Source organism: Amblyomma maculatum, chromosome 3, assembly GCF_055883805.1.
Source record: "Amblyomma maculatum isolate TAMU_Amacu chromosome 3, ASM5588380v1, whole genome shotgun sequence".
Taxonomy (NCBI): domain Eukaryota; kingdom Metazoa; phylum Arthropoda; class Arachnida; order Ixodida; family Ixodidae; genus Amblyomma; species Amblyomma maculatum.
Genome location: NC_139346.1, coordinates 219333771 through 219352284, shown reverse-complemented (window position 1 = coordinate 219352284; position 18514 = coordinate 219333771).

Genomic DNA, 18514 nt, shown 5'->3' with positions numbered 1-18514 from the left:
CTTTCTCCAGCGACTCCCCTCTTCTCATCAGATGACCAAAGTAGCTGAGCTCTAACTTTAGAATTTGTCCCTCCAATGAGCAGTCAGGGTTTATGGTCGACAATATCGACTCATTTGATCTTCTGGCAGTCCAAGGAACTCTCAAGAGTCTTCGCCAGCACCACAATTCAAATGCGTCAATTTTTCGGCGGTCAGCCTTTTTCACAGTCCAACTCTCGCATCCATACATCACAACTGGAAAGACCATAGCACGAGTTATACGGATCCTGGTTGGCAGACTAATGTCTCTGCTCTTTACTAGGCGGTCAAGGCTAACCATTGCTCTCTTTCCCAGAAGCAGGCGTCTCCTAATTTCATGGCTGCAGTCTCCTTCCGAGGTAATCTTGGAGCCCAAGAAGAGAAAATCTGTCACAGCTTCCACTTCTTGTCCCTTGATGCTCCAGGACATGATAGGGCAAGACGCCATGATCTTTGTCTTTTTAATGTTCAGTTTAAGCCCAAACTTCTCACTCTCTTCTTGTACGCGCATCAGAAGTCTCTTGAGTTTCACTTCACTTTCTGCCATTAAAGTGGTATCATCCGCATATCTAAGGTTGTTCATACGTTTTCCAGCAATCTTCACTCCAGCTGAAGACTCGTACAGACCGGCCTTCCTCATGATGCACTCTGCATATAGGTTAAATAGGCAGGGCGACAGTATGCAGCCTTGCCTCACTCCTTTTTCAATCGGAAACCAATCAGTAAGACCATGCCCAGTTTTGACTGTGGCCTCTTGTCCTTCATACAGGTAGATGGGTTTCTGGAACTCTCTTGCTTTTTCCATTATCCAGCGAAGGTTGGCAATTTGGTCTCTAGTTCCTCTGCCCTTGCGAAACCCAGCTTGCACGTCCGGAAGCTCCCGATCCACATACTGCTGCAGCCTACCTTGGAGGATTTTCAACATCACCTTGCTAGCATGCGAAATAAGCGCGATCGTGCGGTAGTTGGAACAATCTTTGGCACTGCCTTTCTTTGGAATGGGGATGTAAACTGACCTCCTCCAATCCTGTGGCCACTGCAGGGTTGTCCAAATCTTCTAACATAATGTATGCAGAATGTTAACAGCGTCATGGTTGAGGTTTTGAAGCAACTCAGCTGGAATGCCATCAATTCCGCTAGCTTTGTTTTTAGCAAGGCTGGCTAAGGCCCATTCAACTTCACTCTTCAGGATGCCCGGCTCGAGATCAGTGATCACAACCGTCTTATGTTGGGTTTGCACATTCGGGTCCTTCTTGTACAGTTCTTCTGTGTATTTCTGCCACCTCTTCTTTATCTCTGAGGCTTCAGTGAGGTCCTTGCCTCGTTTGTCCTTTATCACGCCCAGCTTAGCACAGAAGCTTCCTTTGATATATTTGATTGTCTTATACAGAGCTCTTGTGTTCCTTAATTGGCTGTTGTCCTCAACTGCTTGGCACTGTATGTTCAGGTAGGCATTCTTATCTCTCCTTGCTATTTTCTGAAAATCCGCATTGAGAACCTTTTTCTCTTTCCCCCATAACTTTTGCCATCCTCCTTTCCTCAGCTATTTGCAAAGCCTCTTCAGATAACCAGTTTGCTTTCTTGCATTTCTTTTGCTTTGGAACTACCTTAGTAGCAACTTCTTGTATTATATCACGAACATCAGTCCACATCTCTTCGGGCTCTCTGTCTTCTAGATCTAATTCTTGAAATCGATTCCTCACTTCCACAGCACATTCTAATGGAATTTGATCCAGATCATACCTGAAAGGCCTTCTAGTTTTCTGCGTTTTCCTCAATCGAAGCTTAATTTTGGCAACAAGAAGCTGATGATCGGTGTCACAATCGGCCCCAGGATTTGTTTTTACTGCTTGTATAGCGCTTCTCCATCTCTGCCGGCAAAGAATATAATCGATCTGATTCCTGCACAGACCGTCCGGTGAAGTCCATGTGTACAGGCGCCTCTTGTGCTGTTGAAAATGAGTATTCGCTATGGTCAGGTTGTTTTCTTGAGAAAACTCTACTAACCTCTGCCCAGCTTCATTTGGCTCGCCAAGACCGAACTTGCGTATATTTCCGGATATTTCTTCACTCCCGACCTTAGCATTCGAGTCTCCTATGAGAAAAACGACGTCTGATGATGGGGTGCGGTCTAAAAGGCATTGTAGGTCCGCATAAAACCTCTCAACGTCAGCTTCTTCAGCAGTAGTGGTCGGTGCATAGACTTGGATAACTGTTATGTTGAAAGGGTGACCTTAGATCCGAAGTGAAATCATTCGGTCGTTTTTGGGGTTGTACCCTAGCACTGCTTTGCCCATTCTTCTGTTTACTGTGAGAGCGACCCCATTCCTTCTCTTGGATTCTTGCCCACATCATCATCATCATCATCATCATCATCATCAGCCTGATTATACCCACTGCAGGGCGAAGGCCTCTCCCATATTTCTCCTTTTAACCCGGTTCTGTGCTAGTTGCATCCACTTGACCCCTGCGAACTTAATCTCATCCGCCCACCTAAGTTTCTGCCGCCCCCTGCTTGCCCACAATAAAAGACATAATGGTCGCCGGAGTTAAATTCTCCCATTCCGGTCCACTTGAGCTCGCTGATATCCAAGATATCAATGTTCAATCTGTCCATTTCTCGCTAGACGACATCCAGTTTACCTTGCGTCATAGATCTTACATTCCATGTTGCTATGTGATATATCGCCTTGCAACATCGGACTTTCCGGTCGCTTCCCGACACACCCACAACTGAGCGTCCTTTTGGCTTTAGCCCAGCCGCTTCATTCGTCCTGGAGCTACTAGGAATCGCCCTTTGTTCTACACCTTTATAATCTGGGAGAGATACGCTATGTACTGTACCTATGTAACGGTCCTGAAGTTCTTGCAGTAAATCATCTGTCGTTCAAGTGTATCTGTGCAGGATCTTTTGAAGATGCTGTCGTTGGATGGTACGATTATTGTACGCGTCTAATAAGCGTCGGAGGAGATTCCATGGTCGTAGAAGCCCTTCCAGCTGGTCACAGGTAGACTCCGTGTTGCTTAGCGCTGCGTGCTTCTCCTTATTGAGCCTGGCCTTCTTAAGTTTCGATTTCATTTCTGCTTCCTGAGCCGGTTTTTTACACCTTTCTTTGCTTCCCACAAGTTTACTATCGGCCATTTACCGCTGATCCGGCCCTTCCAGTGCCTTTTAAGAGACAGCGTTGTTGGGCGAGTCAGTCAATCATGATAATTAAAAGGGGAGTACTGCGAACAAAAAGACAAAGACAAGAAGTAAGCTTATAATGTTCACTTCTTTGTCCTTGTCTTTTTGTGCGCGGTACCCCTTTTATTCCAGTGTCTTGGTGGCCGATCTGACAGCTTGACGGATCTCACTCACCCACTGGGCTATATCTAAGATCTCTGCCTTGGTAGTGTCGCGTTCTGATCTCTCCTTTCTGAATATGTCCCATTCGACCAGTGACAGTGTTTTTAACCTTTTAGGCCTGCTTGTATGACTGTTGCTAAAATGAAGTGATCGCAGTCTAGATTCTTCTGGGTATTAATGCAGGTTGCTTTGCCTACGTTTTTGACGAATGTCAGATCGGGATAAATATCTTTCGTTAGGCTGCTATCGGTCCTGGTGAGGGTTGGCGAATCGGTGAGTAGCGTCAGTTCGCATTGCTGGGTCTCAATCCACAGTTTGCGTCTTTTCATGTCATCCACGTCATGTCCCCATGCAGTGTGTTTGGTGTTAAAATCCCTCACTATCAGGAGCGGGTGGGCACCAGCGAGACGCATGGTTTTCCTAAAAGCGCGATCTAAAGTTCGCTTTTTGCAGCTTCGGACTGGTGCATATATTCAAGACGAAAAGGCTACAATCAGGCTCCTTTGATGGGAAAACTTCTACGAGTACATGTTTAATGTCCCGGATCTCTGTGTCGTGTGGGAACGCGGTTATCTTCCTTTTGATGAGGGTCGTGACACCGAGCAGTTCGTCGCCTCATGTGAAAGATTGGTAACTAGCCATTTTGGTGTTAGCCTTTGTTTCTTGTCAAGCTATTAAATCGGGGCCATCTTTGTTATTAATGAACTGCTGTAGTACTGCCTGTTTCCAGAAGAATCATCGGCAGTTCCATTGGAAGATTGTGTAATTAGGTTGTCTGGCCATATTGGTATGTTGATTGGGCACTCCTTAGTGTAGCTGTCATGGGTTTGGCATGTATGAACCTGTCTCCGCCTCCCTCTGCCAATTTCCTAGATTGACAAGGTAATTTCTAAGCCGACGTAGTTCTCCCATCATCGACTGCATCGTTTTTTAAATCTGAATTGGAGTACTATTAGTCTGTACTTGAGCTTCCTCAATGTTTCTAAGGCTTTCAGCTATGCTAGGTTCTGCAGGCACGCCTGCACCTGCTTTGCGATTTGTAGCAGGTGAGCACGCATCTTCTACCTGCATCTCATCGTTAAGTTTGCGGCGGGTGTATTTAAGCCAGTACTACGAGCTGGATTTAGCACTTTAGATGCAATTGGTTTGTGTTTAAGAATTCCATTTTCTTTCCAAAGGTCTGCCACTTCACGGATTAGCTTTTGCACTAGTGGTTTAAGACTCTGTCAGCTCTGATTGGTTCGTGTTAGACACCTGGGAGTGGGAGACACTATCTACCCAGCGCACCTTTTGACTGTTGCCTTCTCTCCGTGGCTTGAAGTTGTCCCTTTTAGGGAGCCTACATGTTTCGCCGCGGCGTCCGGCTTAGGGTGGTTCCATCCTTTGTAGGGGCACTTGCCGCCACCCGCTAAAGACCAGTGTTGCCAGGTGAGCTAGCGGCTTCATTTTGGTCCCCAACTGAACCGGCGCGGCCGGGCGCTCCGCATGAAGGAGAGCGTTGGCGCTCGTAAATTGCGGCGGTCTGATTTTTTCTTCACTGCTATCTGCATGAAATATTTGCGCACTGCGGCAAATATTAAGTGATGCATTTTATACAGCTCATTCGGTAGAAAAGCAGTCGGTATAGTAGAAATAGTAGTAGTATAGTAGTAGTAGTATGGTCTGGACCACGTGCTGGAAATAATCGGGGGCCGCGTAAGAAATCGTATCATGGTAGTTTGTGGTTCTAGTGATTGATGATTGATTGATGTATGATAGGCGATGACGAGTTAATAAATTGTAAATATTTAATGAATTAAAAAATTTTAAAGAAAGAAAAAAGGGTTTCAAAGGCGTCAAAATGATCAGAATGTAAAGCCAATGCTTTATGTTATTTACGAAAATTTAGGGTGCAAAATTGATCATTACTCAATTGCAATAATTCAAAGGAAATGAAAAAATTGGAAAAAGGGGGTTCAAAGGAGTCAAAATGCTCAGAATGTAAAGCCAATGCTTGATGATGCTAAATAATAACATTTCTAGCACGTAATTAATGAAATAAATAATTGAATTAACAAAAAATAAGACACCGAAAAAGGGGTTTTAAAGGTGTTAAAATACTTATAATGAAAAACCAATGATTGATGAGGCTAATGAAGAAAGTTTAGACTTTGTAATTGAACATTTAAGTAATTGAACTAATAGTAAAAAATGGAAATTGGAAAAGGGGGGTTCAAAGGTGTGGAAGGGCTCCGAAAGAAAAGGCAATGCTTGGTGAGGCTAATATAAGGAAAATCAATTATAATATTTACCTACTTAACTAATTTTCATAATTGAAATGTTCCTAAAATGAAAATTACTAAATAGGGTTTGGAAGGTGTCAAAACGCACAGAATAAAAATCGGATGCTTGTTGATGCTGATTAATAAATGTATAATACTTTGAAAAATAAGAACTTGGAAAAAGGATGTTCAAAGGAGTCAAATTACTGAGAATGGATAGCCAATGTTTGCGATGATAGGCATCGATGTAAACTAGATACGATAAATGCACTCAATGATTTTTTTAGTAACAATTCACTGTCTGGGCGGTTATAAAAAGGCCGCCAATGAGCATACTGCAATCAGACATCCCACTGTGGTGCTCGCGCGGATCTCCTGGTCACGTTCAAGACACCACTCAGCAGGGATTGGATATCATTTCTTGCTTTCTTGACCATGCAGGCCTGTCTCCCGCGCCCGAGAAGTCAGAACTCCTACTTTTGACTCACTCTGCTTATAAACGAGCTCACAACTGACTGACATTCCTTACCTTGGGCGGTTCCCCAATCCCCAAAGTTTCTCAATGCCGCGTTCTTGGCATGCCTCTGCATGCCGCCAAAAATGTCCGGACCTACCTGTCAGTCCGTCACCCATTTACTTCGCCGAGTTGTGCACGGTCCTCAGGTCTGTCTACTGGCTCAGACGCTGGCTCGTAATAAATTCCTTTACATTATACCATATCTTTCATTCACCCAGGGCCAGCTAGACACACTTGCAACAGCTCTTCACGGCCTTTATAAAGCTGCTCTTTGTCTTCCCATAACCACTTCCACCGATAAGCTTTATGCCACTGGGCTTTTTCATCCTCTTCGCACACTCCTTTCCCTTCACCGTGACCGACAGATAGCTCACCTCTCCGGCACAGTTCATGGCAGCTGGCTTCTAAACCAGGCTAACATTCCCCCTATCCAGTCAGTCCCTCTGCCAACTCCTTCCCCTCCAGAGGCCACAAACCTCCGTATACTTACTCTTCCAGCCAATATGTCGCCGGTCCTGCATGCTGGCCGCCAACATGCTTCTGCCTTTCATCATAGTCCATCTGCCTTTCATCATAGTCCACCCTTCAATACCCATGGAGTCGCTTACACGGATGCCTCTTATGTGGCTCCTCGCGGGTCCGGAAGCCAGGTCCTCTTTCGTCCTCGTCTCTCTACCCCTGTCACACACACTAGCGGCCCCTTTCTCCACTCTCCGGACATTATCTCGCTTGAGGTCCTCTCCATCATTCATGTCATTCAAAGGTTCCATTCTCTCCTATCTGTGCCTCAGTATATTATATACAACGACTCTCAGGCTGCTATCCGTGCCATTCAATCTAAAAGTAACACGTCATCTGTCCACTGAGCTCGAGGTTGCACTTGTTGCGCTGCAGCCCTGCCCCGTCTTCCTCCGAGGAACCCCTGGACACTCGGGGATTGACGGCAATGAGCTAGCGAACCAGCTCGCTCATGAATTTCGTAACCGGGCCCCGTTCATCCTCTGGCCAAGACCCTTGGAGGGCGGGTCGAGACTGTCGTTCGCGCCACCATCAGCTAATATTACAATGCTGCTCGCTTAGACCGCAAGCTCTCCGACCCTCATCTTAATCTTTCCATTCGGGGAGCTCATATCCTTCGGCAAATACAGTTGAATACACAAATAACCCCTGCACGACTATATCTCTACAAATTCCGTCGTGATCCATCATGCCCCAACTGCCCTTCCCCTTATGCCAACCTTTCACACTGCTTATTTTCATGCCCGGTTGCATTGCAATCGGGATTCTTTCCCACCTCCTCCGATACTATTTGGATCTGGGTGGACTGGCTTGGTGCTGAGGATGAAGAAGAACAGCGCCTGCTCGGCCAGCAGGCCATCGATGTATTAGGCTCCTAACTGTTGCGCCTCAATAAAGTCTTTTACTACTACTACTACTACTTTTTCATTTCATTTTATTACCCTAAAGGCCCAAGTGGGCATTACATAGGGGGGGGGGGGGGAGAAATCATAAGAACATTGTTAAAACGTTTCATAGTGTCATCACATGTTAACAAGAAAAAATGAGAAAAAGTGATATACAGAACTAACAAACAATTACAAACAATATTACCTACGTAATTAATGGCAACACGAGCACAAATCAGAGAAAAACAAAAATAAACGAGCGTAAAAACTTAAAACAGGAGCAGTTCTCAATTTATTAAGCATTTCCGACTAAGCAGGGAACATCGTTTCCAAGGCTTCTCTAAATTTTTTCATGGTTCGTGAGGCAAACAATATTTTTATTTAGATCGTTCCATTCACTAATTGAGAGATGAAGAAATGAATACTGTAACAAATTTGTTCGCGCAAAAGAAGGTTCCACTTTGTGATCATGGTCGCGGCGAGGAAAGATTTGAATGGCCGGTTTTATTTTCTCGATGCTGTAATCTGAAGGGTTATAGTAAAGCTTGTGGAAAAATATTAGGCGATTAATTTTTCGCCTAGTCTCTAAAAGCCGGAGACCTAACTCTCGCTTAATTAAAGAAATGCTAGAATACGAGGAATAATTGCATGCAATAAAACGCGCAGCTTTGTTTTGCAGAGATTCAAGTTTAGCTATTAGGTATGATTGATGAGGATTCCACATAATCGAGGCATATTCGAGTTTCGGCCGTATGATTGTGTTATAAACAAGAAGTTTAGTGTCTTTGTTGCAATGACGTAGTGACCGTGGCATGAAACCCAGGGTTTTGTAAGAGTTCCCTAATATGTAGTCAATGTGCGTGTTCCAAGACAGGTTGGCTGACAGATATACTCCTAAGTACTTGTGACTGGGTGTGTTCTCAATGGCTAGGTTATCAATCGTATATGTGTAGTAAATTGCTTGATTACGTGTTGTGAAACGAACAAGTTTAGTTTTTTTTAATATTAATAGTCATCTGCCATTCAGAGCCCCATTTGGTTAGGCGTTGTAGGTCATTTTCTAGTTGTAAACATTCGGTGAGGTTAGTCACAGAGCGATAAATAACGCAATCATCTGCAAACAATCTGAGTGAAGGAGTAATGTTAAGAGAGATATCATTTATGTAGATCAGGAATAATGTGGGCCCCAAGACGGAACCCTGGGGTACACCGGATTTTATTACCTGAAATGAAGATAGGGCATACTATATTTTAACGGCCTGTCGCCTATTGCTTAAATATTCCTCAACCCAATTAACCACTGTGGTAATAAAGTTAATGTGCCTCATTTTAAGTAATAATCGTTTATGTGCTACGCGATCAAAGGCTTTTTTCTAAATCAATAAATATGGCATCTATCTGTCTAAATTGTGTACACTGTGATGAATGTCTATGGTTAGCTCAAAGAGCTGGGTTTCACACGACTGCCCACGCTGAAAACCATGCTGGTTAGCAAAAGTATGTCCTCAGTGATGAGAAAATTCATTTGGGAAGATAGCATATGCTCAAGTAATTTGCACGCTATAGATGTAAGAGATATGGGCTTATAATTAGTTTTATTATTCCATCACCTGTCTTATAGACGGGAACTACGTAGGCAATTTTCCAGTCATCTGGAACGTGTGCTTCATCAAGCGATTGCTGAAAAATGCAAGCAAGAATTTGTGCTGAATTGAGTTTTCTAATCTTTGGCAGCTTAGCAGTGATATTATCAGGGCTGCAGGACGATGACAACCGTTCAATCGCTTTAAGGACACCTCCTGTGTTTTTGGTAATGCTAGGCATGAGGGTTGTAGTATGAGGACTTAAGTGAACATGTGGTTGATTCGTCTTGATAAACACTACAAAAGTAATCATTGAGTTCGCATGCAACTTCCTCGGGCTCTAAATAAATACCAAAATCATGTTTAAGGTTCGGAAGTTCCCTCGAAGACGCAGGTGAAATGACCCTCCAAAATTTTTGTGGATTGGTACGCAAAAAGTTTGGCATATCAGTGTTATAAAAGTTGTCCTTGGCCTTCTCAATTTCTTGTTTGCATAACTTTGCAAAATCTAAATATTCGGACCAGTCAGCGTCAGTCTGACTACGTGAGGCTTTGCTGTACAACCGTTTCTTTTTATTTAGGGAACGTTTTATATCTCTTGAGAACCATGGCTGATCATTTGTAATGTGAATGCACTTTTTCTTTATATATTTTTCTTGTCTTTTGAGTTCATCTCGAGGAGGAGGAGGAAAACACTTTATTTCACGAGCGAGTTTGGACCCTTCAAGGGCCCAGGGCCACCGCACGGCCCTCACATTACGCGCATGTGTCCAGGTCACGTAGGGCCATGGCACTGGCACCCGGTCCACACAGTTCATCTCGAAATGTAGTCCAGTTTTTAGAGACAGTACAACATTTATAGTTTTGCAAAAAGGAATGACAAAACATTTCAAACTCGCTGTTCAGGCCATCGCAATCAGCATTAGCATAATCATAAATAATCTTTTCGCGTACAGATTTTTTTGGTATACAAGACCTGAATAAACAGTGAATTGCATGATGGTCGCTGATGCACTCTATCACTTGCGTACTAATACTTTCGGGATGTGTTGTAAGAACTAAATCTAAGATAGCATCTGCGCGCGTCGGAGTCAGAACAGTCTGTGTCATATGAAACAGTGATAATAAGTTAAGAAAGTCTTTACATTCATTCGGGAGGCGCTCGTCTAATGTCGGAGTATCTTGCCACAGCAAATGAGGAAAGTTGAAATCACTGGCTAACAAAATCGGTGCATTTGCATACTGGTATTGCACATGTGATAATAAGTCACACAGTTCGTCAGCGAAGTTCAGAGAATAATCAGGAGGTCTGTAACAGGCACCAATCACGAGCGTAGTGGCTGGCAGGTAACAGGCAACAAATAAAATTTTCAGTGGGCTATCAATATCAATAACTTTTGTGCTGATGTTTTTCCGTACGCCGATTAGAACGCCGCCACCTCTTCTGAGTTGGCGGTCTTTTCGATACAAGAAAAATTCTTTTGAGAGCATGATTTCCTTGTCTTCTATATCTGGGGTAAGCCATGTCTCAGTGCCTACAATTGCATCCGCAGCGCAAGTGTGTGTGAGGGTTACTATATCATCCTGTTTATTCAAAATGCTTCGAAAGTTCCCGTACAGTAATGAAAATGCGGCTTGGGCGTTTCGATGTGGAGAAGCATTCTGCCGTCATGGGTCCTCTACCTGTGCTGATATCTGACGAACGCAGCCATTAGAGGAATCATAGCAGTACTTTTTCTTGCCCAAGAAAAGTTTGTCAAATGAAAGGCGCATTTTTTCCTTTTCTTTGCGATTTTCGCGAGCGAAATCACGGAGCTGTTTTCGCACGAATTGGACACGAGGTGAGAAGTCCTCTTCTATCCATACCTTATCAGTTACGTCTTTTAGCTTAAAAGCGTTTGCCAAAATTTTGATTTTAGTTTTAAAACTAGCAAACCTAACAATCAGTGGCCTGGGATGTTCTTTTCTTTGGCTGCCAAATCTATAGGCGCGCTCGATATCGGAGATATCAACACCAAGATTAACTTTACAGAAATCAACCACGACTGCCTCTGATGTTTCGTAGCTCTCTTTGTCTTTTTCCCGTAGACCATTGAAAATCAAATTTTTCCGACGGGACCGATTGTTCATGTCATCCAGAAAGTCAGCCAGAACTTCCTGGCCCTTTTGCTGGCGCGTGCATTCCATTTTAAGGTCATATATTGAGCTTTGAACTTCAGCTACTTTTTCGTTATTTTCAAAGCCCTCCAAGGCGGATTCCACCTTTGAAAGGCGCTTTTTGATGTCAGTGATTCCTGTAGAAATATCTTTTATCTTGACCTGAAGATCCCTTTCAAATTTATCTCGCGAGGCAGCGGCTTCTTTCAGGGCTTCGAGAATTTGGCCGTACTTTTCGGGGCCCGGGTTGGTTTCCACATCACCACAGCATAGTAAAAGTTTAGCAAGACAAAATAAAAACAACAACAACTCAGCTTCGAGGGCACCAGCGGTTAAGAAGAACAGCGGTTGCCCAATTCTGCGATTTGTGCCGTTGCTTCGGGCAAAAACGGCCTATTCGTATTCGGTATGTGACCACATCACTCCCATTGCAAATCCAGGTCTATTTACGTGAGACTTGATCTAAGATACCCCGTAATAATACTTGGTGTAGCCAAAAGTACAAATTTTGATCACAATTAACTAAATAAAGGCTAATAACTAAGACCCGAAATTAGTGTACTGGAATATACCACATAAAAGCTATCCTGTGACATATGACTTCACATAACTTAAAGTTCAAGCATTAATCACAACTAACTAGTGAACAGTTCTAAATTAAAGCCGGTAATTAGTGTACTGCAAACATACTCGCTATAAGTTGTCCAATGATATATAACTTCATGCTATAGCCTGAAGTTCCATTGATCTACCATTGATCCGCACTCGGTATGAAATAGTAGTAACACAAACAATACAAACAACAAAAATATTCCCGTCAAAGAAGCTAAAGACGCGAGCAGCGATGCACTCAGAAGCGAGCTTGAACTCGCTCGACTCAAACAATATGAGCTCGAACGCAAGGTCGAGGAACTAACAATAACACTAAAGGCATAACAGCGGGAGCTTGAAATCACTAGAGCCCTTCCAAAACAGCCACAAGCCTCCAACAATGGAGAACTTGAAACACGAATGCAACAGATGATGCAGGGTATGAGATCTCAGAAATCAAAAGTGCTCTTCGAAAACAGACATAACGAAAACATTAGGGAAAGAGCGTACAACCGTCCAGCGTTAACGGCGTTCGCTGTCGAACAAGGCAACAGCACTAACACGTAAACATGACCAAGACGCGTCAGCAAGACCAATAATACTTAGACATTTGGCAATGGAACTGCAGAGGCTACCGCAAAAAACAGGCCCTACTAAAACAATATATAAACACACAGCTTACACCCCCCGATGTGATTGCGCTCCAAGAGACTGGAACCAAGCCCTCTTTACAGGGGTACGATGTTTACGAGAGCCAAAACGGAGGTAAAGTAGCCGTTCTAGTCATCAAAGCCATCACCGCAATCAGGCACGATACCATCGCCGACACAGACATCGAGCACACGCCTGTCGAAATCATTCCGAAAAGCGAAAGGGAAAGAGCACATTCGTACTGAACGTGTACAGCCCGCCAAGACAAATAAAAGCCAAATTCTTCGAACTCTTCCACGAAGCGCACAAGCTGGCCAAAGAAAATGCACTCATTATCGTAGGAGATTTCAACGCCATGGAAACGAGTTGGGGATACCGGAAACAAGATATCAAGGGAAGAACATTAGCGGAGGTAGCCGAATGTTTTGGCTGCAGGCTAATCACAGATCCCGCGACCCCCACGAGAATTGGTAATAGTGTGAGCACGGACACTTGCCTGGACCTCACGTTCGTAAGGAAGAGCAGGGAGTCAGGGTGGGAAAACATGATGAAAAACCTAGGCAGCGATCACTTTATCCTCGAATATCGGAAAGGGTAAAATGCCGGATCGGACAAGCAAAACTCACGGACTGGCACGCGTTACTCGGGGCTTGCAAAAAATCTGAAGGCGGCATCCAATCACAAAAGAATGGAGCGGCATGTTGACAGAAACGCGAGACAAATGCACAAAAAGTGTAAGACGAACAACAACGCCCGAAGTTGACGGGCACCTTCTGCGACTATGGGAAGCCAGACGCAGTCTCACCAAAAGATGGCAGAAGCAAAAACACAACAGGAAACTAAAACTAAAGATAGCAGAAGTTACGGCAAAAGCTGAAGAATGCGCAGCACCACTCGCGAGACAAAATTGGGAACAATTCAGCGACTCGCTTAAGGGAGCCTTGGGTACGGCCAGAACCTGGAATCTCCTAAGAGCACTCATCGATCCGACCAAAACAAAATCAGAAAACAATAAAAGCATCCACAGATTCATCCACTCCTTCGAGGGTTCGGACACCGACCTTTTAGAGAAGGCACGAAAAAAATTGTTTCGGTGATCACAACCCCTCAAGATACCAAGGAACCTATCGCGGAGCCGAAAACTGTGGAAGTTTACGCGGCCATAAGGAATACGACCAGAAATACGGCAACAGGAGCCGACAGAATCGACAACGCCCTGATCCGAAACCTGAGTGACGACGTCATACAAGAGCTCGTAAGCTTTCTAAACAAACACTGGAAGGCGGAGACGGTACCCGAAGACTGGAAACACGCCGAAGTAATTATGATTCCTAAACCTGGCAAACAGCTCGAAATTGAAAATCTCAGGCCCATCTCGCTCACGTCGTGCCTCGGCAAGCTGTACGAGCGGGTGGTGATGCTCAGACTCCAAACTTTCATGGGAGATAATGACCATGTACCCCATACCATGTTCGGCTTCAGAGCAAAACTCTCGACGCAGAACGTGCTGCTTCAGATACAAGAAGATGTGCTCCGCAACGTACCCCGAACGGGTGAAAATGTCACAATGGCCCTCGACATCAAGAGATCATTTGATAACGGCAGTCACGAAGCGATCCTTAGAGGCCTAGACGACCTGGACTGCGGACGCAGAATCCACGGGTACGTCAAAGCCTTCCTGTCAGATAGAACTGCCACCATCGGCATGGGAGACCTTCGCTCGAACAAAATTCACGCGCCAAACAATGGAACACCCCAAGGATCAGTCATCTCACCTATCCTCTTCAATATAGCTATGACAGGTCTAGCACGAAAACTAGAGAAGATCGAAGGCATGAGGCACGCCATGTATGCAGACGACATAACAGTCTGGACGAACAAACACCGGTTCCGCCTACAGAAATATCTCAGAGAAAGAGGACTCGCATGCTCGACCGAGAAATCGGAACTGCTTCGAGTGTGGAGAGGCAAACAAAACCGGACCGTCACAACCAGTGAGGACCTGAAACGCAACATCTACCTGGAAGGAATGCCCATTCCGGAAAAGACAACAATAAGAATATTAGGTATGTGGGTTCAATCGAACCAACGCTGTAGTCACCACTTTTACCATGTTCAAAACAACAACCCTACAAGTGACACGCATGATCACCCGCATCACCAACAGGCGGCATGGCATGCGCGAAAAGGACACGCTAAATCTAGTTAGAAACCTGGTAGTGAGCCGAATTATGTACAGCCTGCCCTACCAGTGCCTCAACAAGAGTGAAATACAACAAGCAGATGCCCTGGTACGCAAAGCGTATAAGACGGCGCTCCGATTACTGCGCAACACATATACAGAAAAGCTCATGGCGCTTGGATTGCAAAACACATTCGAAGAACTACGCGAGGCGCAGCTTGAGTCGCAAAAACTCAGGCTGCTGCAGACAACGAATGGAAGAGCGCTCTTACAGAGACTCGGATACTGTGAGCAGATGCGAGAAATAGCGAGGACGGAAACGATCCCCGACGAACTTCGCAAGTCCCTCAAGGTAGCTCCAATCCCGAGAAACATGGACCCTAACCTCCACCAAGATAGAAGAGAAGCAAGGGCCGATTTTATTCCAAAAAACATACGCTCCTCAAGACACAACCATGTATGCAGGGCCGATTTTATTCCAAAAAACATACGCTCCTCAAGACACAACCATGTATGCAGGGCCGATTTTATTCCAAAAACATACGCTCCTCAAGACACAACCATGTATGCAGACGCGTCCTCGAGAGGAGGACACAACAAAATTGCAGTGGCCACGGTGGTCGATTTGTCTCTACGCGAAGTGACCGGCGCCTCTCTCCGACACTGCACAGTAGCAGAGTGCCGAGGAAGTAGCCGTTGCTCTAGCGGTGGAGGAGGGCTATTGAACTGGGCGGTCGCTAACGGTGCTCAGGGACTCTCAAACAGCCTGTCCAAATTTCATGAATGGTAGGATTGGTCCTCGCGCGCTCCGTATACTCCTAGAAGCGAGCGACAGAATTAGAAAACAAGACCAGACACAAAATTATGTGGGTACCGGGGTACATGGGGGTGGCAGGCAACCAAGAAGCCGACAAGATAGCTCGAGCATACACTACTTTCCGAGCATCCGACGAGTCCGCGGAACTTTTGGCAGCACCCAAGGCATACTCGGCCATAGTAGAAAACTATAGAGGAAGAAGAATGCGATATCTCCCACTGCGCAGTTCTCTCACCAGAGAGGAAGCTGTCATGTGGAGACAATTACAGACGGGTTCATACCCAAACCTGCACATACTAAACAAAGTGCATCCTACCATATACTCGGACAGATGTCCGTGGTGCGATGAAAAGCCAACATTATATCACATCGCATGGGCCTGTCAAAACATAGATGTGGTCCCCAAAATTCGAAACCCGAGTGCGGAGCAATGAGAGACTCTGCTCTCCAGCGACCGCTGCGAAGACCAGCAAGGTCTGGTACAGCGAGCTCAACGGCCGGCAGTAGCCAGCGGAGCCCTGGTCTGAGGGCAACCGACCATTGTGCAGAAGTGGACGAGGTCGACGGAGAAGACTCTTGTGGGTTCAACACGCAGACATCTCTGAAGACGTCCCAAAAACCGCCAAGTAATATAGGGCTAAATGAAGTTTTTTCCTTCCTTCCTTCGCCTTCTTCCTACAGCCACAACAACAACAACAGGAAACGCAGGCAGTCGACATGGTAGACGATGCTGAAGTGGCGGCTTTGAAATTGCCGCCGAGAACGCGAAACCCAGGGCTCAACGAGCTGCTGAAACGCCGGAAGAGCGGTAGGCTCGCCTTGCTAAACGGCGACAGAGGGAGACCGAACTTCGCTAGGACGCAGAACAGACGCTGCGCAGAAAGGAAGAGCGGAATGAAAGGCTTCGGGAGAAACGAGCGACGGAGACCCCTGAGGAAAGAGAAGAGCGCATAGCGAAACGGCGACGGCGAGAGTCTCAAAAGCGGCTATCAGCCGTGCGTATACCACCAGTTTAAGCAGCCAGCAGAGTAACACCGACGACGCTTTTCGCTTCCGATATCCAGATTTAATCAAGATAAGCCACCACCAATTTTTTCTTTCTTCTCTACTTTCTCTGTTCTGTCAGCGGAGATGGCTCAGCTACAGAGCCAGTAGCAGGCCCGTGCGTTTTCGTTTCCTTTTTCTTACAGCAACAACAACAACAACGATAGCAAAGTGGACAAAAGTCGCGTGAGACGCGCTCGAGGTGGTTTTGGTTTTCGGGATTACGCTCAGCTGCCAAATCCCCTTCAGCGTCTATGGCAGCGTCTGTTCTTTGTTCCTTACAAATATATCAAGGCTGAAAGGATGGGTACAGAAGAGTGTGGGTATGATCTAGGTGCCGATATATCCACTCACAAATTAAGTGAACAGAAAGTGATGTTTGTACCACTGACATACCAGCTATGGTCACTTAGAAACATCTGTTCCATTTACTAAAGGAATGAAAAATGTGGGCACTGGAAATTTGCTGCACCAAAAGTGTGGAATACCGCATATAGTGTCAACTGCCTCATCAAAGCCTATGTATTATTTAATTCATGTGAATATATTTGGCTCGTGGAGACATAACATTGCCGAGAAAGGCTTCCACAGGCTTTACTAACTTTACTTTTTATCTAGAAAGAAACGGCTCATTCTACAGTTGCCATTCCAATCGAAGTGAGCTTTTTTTATTACACGCTAGCTGCGATGTGCTTTTGCGATGAAGGAGGCTACATATGGCTATTATTATCAGTGAGATATGCCTCATATGCATGTCCTGCTACAAAACGAGCACTTATCAGGATAACAGTAAAAGGAAAAATGATTGATATTCTCTGTTAGTATAGCTTGCAATGTCGGGAGAAACTCTTTTCTTAATTTGGCGAGCATTCTCTGAGGTATTATTTTCCCTCCTTGCCAGACGCAATACCTTCAGACACTGAAACTAGTCCCTAGGAGTGGTAGCATACCATGCAGGATGAAGCTGTGATGTGGCAGAATACGTTACATCCTTAGAGTATATAGCTCTTTCTTCAGTCCAAGAACACGTGATGTGCACGGAGTGGACATGTCTATGTTGAGGCACTCACCGCAACCCGAGGTGGTCCTGCCAGCCGTAAACGATGTGCGGCTGCCTTGTCACCCACAGTGCCAGGCAGAGGAAGAAAAGACCAGCCACCGTCATTTCGTTCAACCTGCATAAAATGCCGCGTGGTACTGTATCTGCAGGCACGTTTCACGTGAGCTCATTTGCAAGTGACATCATGGGAGCCATGATGGTGGATAACGCATAGGCGCATAGTCCGAGACAAGGCGGCGATAAGCGGATCATTTAAACGCATGTGTTATCACTGTGTTTGTGGGCGCCAGCAAATTGCAGCAACATGTGGTGTCAATGCAAACCACAGGTTGTTGTTGTTGTTTGGTTTGGTTTTGGGTGTTTAACGTCCGAATGTGACTCAGGCTATGAGAGGCACCATAGTTGAGGGCTCCGGAAAGCTCCGGAAATGTGGACCTAGTTGGGTAAACCTGGCCCTACGATGGGGCTGGGACAGGTGGGTAACCGCCGCTTTCGGTGGGGGCTAGCCTTCCACAGAATTTTTACCTGTTGTAGGCCGTCATTGCACCCGCCACCGTTTCGGTGGTGGACGACGGCTGTTGTTGCGGCGCGCGTCTTTCTCTTCCTCTTTCTTTTCTTCTCTAGTTTTTCTTCTGTCTGCATGAGGCAGCGGAGGTGGCTCAGCTACAGAGCCAGTAGCAGGCCCGTGCATTTTCTTTTCCTTCTTCCTACAGCCACGACAACAACAACAACAAATGTCGACCTCCTGGGGTTCTTTAACGTGCACTGACATCGCACAGCATGCATACAGGTACCGAGCTTTCCAGAAGCACCGAAAAGCGGCCGACGAGGCCGAGATTCAATCCCGCATCCTTGGGCACAGTGGTCAAATACCCTAA